Source organism: Hylobates moloch, unplaced genomic scaffold (genome assembly GCF_009828535.3).
Source record: "Hylobates moloch isolate HMO894 unplaced genomic scaffold, HMol_V3 SCAFFOLD_2, whole genome shotgun sequence".
In the NCBI taxonomy this organism is placed as follows: domain Eukaryota; kingdom Metazoa; phylum Chordata; class Mammalia; order Primates; family Hylobatidae; genus Hylobates; species Hylobates moloch.
In genome coordinates this window covers 171,932,399-171,936,612 of record NW_026652277.1, presented here as the reverse complement: position 1 = coordinate 171,936,612, position 4,214 = coordinate 171,932,399, and positions in this window count along the sequence as shown.

Genomic DNA, 4,214 nt, shown 5'->3' with positions numbered 1-4,214 from the left:
ATGTCCTTTGTAGGGACATGGATGAAACTGGAAACCATCATTCTCAGTAAACTATCGCAAGGACAAAAAACCAAACACCGCATGTTCTCACTCATAGGTGGGAATTGAACAATGAGAACTCATGGACACAGGAAGGGGAACATCACACTCCGGGGACTGTTGTGGGGTTGGGGGAGGGGGGAGGGACAGCATTAGGAGATACACCTAATGCTAAATGACGAGTTAATGGGTGCAGGAAATCAACATGGCACATGGATACATATGTAACAAACCTGCACATTGTGCACATGTACCCTAAAACCCTAAAGTATAATAAAAAAAAAAAATATTTTTGGGAAAAAAAAAAAAAAAAAAAAAAAAAAAAAAAAAAAAAAAAAAAAAAACTATTAAAGCACTGGACAAAGGAAAAAAAAAAAAGATATTAGAGGAATAGTCACTTTTAGACAAAATTTAAAAATAGCATTCATCAATTAGATCTGATCATAAAAGTAGTAGGTGTTCTATGGTGACAATTTAAACAATACAGAAGACTGGAGAGGCCACCATCATGCTAACCCTTCAGGGATAATCACTAATAACATAGTATATTGTATTTCCTTCAAGTCTTTTTTCTTTACAAATGAATTCAAGTGAAAAGATAAAAATTATTATAACATAAAATTATAAAATTTGGTTGGTAAAAAACAGGTATAAGTCTCTAGGAAAGCAAAAAAAAAAAGAGAGAGAAGGCAATCTGTAAGATTTCATTCAGGAATGAACTGAACAACATTACAAACATAGTGAGAACCCCATCTACAAAAAACTAAAAAATAAAACAATTAGCCAGGTGTGGTGGCCTGTACCTGTAGTCCTAACTACTTGGGAGGCTAAGGTGGGAGGATCACTTGAGCCTAGGAGGTTGAGGCTGCAGTGAGCTATGATTGTGCCACTGCACTATAGTCTGGGTAACAGAGTGAGACTCTGTCTCAAAAACATTGTAAGGTGAAAGGCACTTCTTACATGGCGGCAGCAAGAGAGAAGAAGCTTGTACAGGGAAACTCCCATTTTTAAAACCATCAGATCTCCTGAGACCCATTCACTATCACAAAAACAACCCAGGAAAGACCCACCCTAATAATTCAATCATCTCCCACCAGGTCCCTCCCCCAACATGTGGGAATTGTGGGAGCTACATGATGAGATTTGGTTGGGGACACAGAGACAAACCATATCACCATGTGTTGGCAACTTTGCACATCCACAGTGTCTGCCAGTGTCTCTGTGACCCATTCAGCTTTTCTCTGCTCCTTCAAGATGCCATCCCCTGCTCTGAGTCTCTGGCCACATGAGACCATGGACCACCTGCTTAGAGCCTCCTTGATGTCTTACTTTCCAAGACATGAGCACGTCTAACTCTCCCGCTTCACTGGGGCTCCCCAGTTTTTCACTCTCTGTTCTTAGGCCTTGTCCACCACGTTTGTCAAAGCCATTTGGACTTACTGGAAGGTCAAGTTCAAGTTTTACCAACCCCTCACACCCACCTCAGAAGGTTCACCTGGAAACAAGAAGTCCACAGTCCCCAATTGATCTAACACCTCCATGTGTCCCAGGATTCTCCCAATACCAGCATTCTGTTTGATAACCCCAACACAACTATCCCAGGTCAATTTTTACAATTCTCATAGCCCCAGGTTCCATATGCATCAGTGCACTATTGCATTTTTGGATAAACAAAAAGGGTAAGGACACCGTTTTTCCTGCTTCAGTGATAATTTCAGATGCAGCCTTCTCACTGAAGGAGGCCAACAGGCACAGTGTCTGATCACATTGCTGCATCCTCTTCTGAGCTCATACTTCTTTCTCCTTGATCATTTTCACCTTTTATGATGACAGCCCCATTGCTGCCTATAATATAATCATTAAGGTAATAGCTAATAGACCCCAGTAAATGCTCTGTTAAATGGAATCCATTTATCCACTTCACTGAGTGTTTTAAGAGATTTTTTACAGCAGCACCTGACAGGAATACCCAATCAGGGTACTTACTTATCAACAATTTTAACTTACATCCACCCTACTCTCATTTCCACCGGCTAAACTTCTGTTCTTTTGAGAATGTGCCTGGTATCTTCCATGGATTCCTCCTGTTGGAGGAAAGCTCCCCAAGTTCAAGTGTCAGGTCCCATCTGCCACTGTTGGCCATCTTTGTGAGTTTGAAACTGCTGGGAAATAGAGCATTAAAGCAAGCTGGCTATGCTGAAATACAAAGCCATTGGGCCCAGGCCTCAGCTGGGCCTGTAATAGCAGGTGATCCAAAAAAGTTTTCTTCACAAAATGTTAACCATAATACATTGATAGCACTTCGCATGACCACAGTGACACAGGGAGGACGTCTGCAGACTGAAGATATGCACCTTATCAGAACCTCTGAATTCTATCAAGAGATGTGGCCACAGTAGGGAAACTTCATTTTGGCTTGAGGCCTGGATGGCCGTCCCAATAACACCATGAGCATATAAACTAGAGTGGGAAATGTTGTCAGACACACTTAATTTCCCCTACGATAACGGTTGGCTTATTGTGGCACCAGGCCAGACTCGTGGGCCCTCAGAGAGTTGTAGGCTGTGCAGCATTTGATGACGCCAATACTTTTGTCTCTGTGGGTTGAAGCTATGACTCTCTCAATAAATTTTCCTTTCCTCTCCCTCAGCTTCATGAGAAGAGTGTTTGAAAGGCCATGTTTTGAGATGTGTACCATCTGGCTGTAAGAAATTGTCGTTGCCAACATCAGGGAAACAGGCCTCTCTCCTTAGGAATGCTTGATCATCCAACTAAGCACATGAAGATGAAGTAAGTAGATGAAAGGGTTTATGAGTTCTTCAGAGGGTTTGTGCTCATGTGTTTCAATTCCACTCCATGACAACAATGGTTTGACATGATTTTTATCATTACACAAGTAATAGCAAGGTTTTTAAAAACAAACATAAACCAGAGTAAAGAAAAAACGCAAGTAGGGAAAAAAGAAATGAAGTCAATGTATTCATTCCTTGTATTTCTATGCAGTCATTATAAGATGGTAGACTTCACCAGGCATGGTGGCACATGCCTGTAATCCCAGCTACTCAGAGGCTGAGGCAGAAGAATTGCTTAACCCTTGGAGGCGAAGGTTGGAGTGAGCCGAGACCATGCCCTTGCACTCCAGCCTGGGCAACAGAGTGAGACTCCATCTCAAAAAACAAGAAGATGGTAGAAGATGTGACTCTGAGTATCCTAGCAGACAAGATACAAAGAAATAGTTGCTTGAAATAAATACAGCTTTTTTTCTAACACTAGGATGATAAAGAGATTTAAATTTTGGACCCTCATAAAAAAGACCTTAGAATTTATTGAACGATGTCCCAAAAAATCTCTATAATAAATGCAAAAATATTTTGCTAGTATTTCTTTTGAGGTCAGTCAACTTATACCAATGACATGACACCAAAGCACCATTTGATAGGAACAAGTCAACTATGAACTAAAACAATGCAGTCTAAATACTTACCTGCTGGTTTGGTTCAAGAATAAAATTTAGACTAGCTAGAAGAATAAGAGCCTGTAATCCTCTCAGCTCAAACAAATGCCAGGTAATACCATCACCAAACTAAATTCTTTTAACATAAAGTCCTCAGATCAGGAACACACACAGGATGATGTCACAGGCTTAGTGGAGCAGTCTTCCAGTAGAAAAGCAGTTTCATATGCAGCTCACTCTCCCATAGATGAGCTTCTAAGTATTCGGGAAGTTAACGAAGTAGAATGAGAAAGAATGAAAGAGGAAAGATGTCTAAATCATCAAAGATAGAACAAGAGGACTATTTAACTCAATTGTTCATCTTTTAAGTTTAGTAAAAATAATCATCTGTGAATGTTATTGGGCACAGACCTTCATAAAAAGACATTGGGAGATAAATATGTGTCCCCCCATTGTAGACAGTGGAGGAATCTTTCTTAACCAATTTCCATTTAACCAACTCACCAGAAACCAAATTGATTGTTCTAGAAATTACTACAAAGCTGAGTCACTAAAAATAGTCGCTTTAAAATAAGGTAAGGAAAAGGCAAGTATGAAATATCAGGGAAGGAAAAGCTCAATTTCTTTAAGGCATTAGAAATATCTTTAACTTCTAACTCCTCTTTTAAGAAACTCAAAGTAGAAAGTGTTGATAATGCATTGTGATTGTGGTTTATGGAAA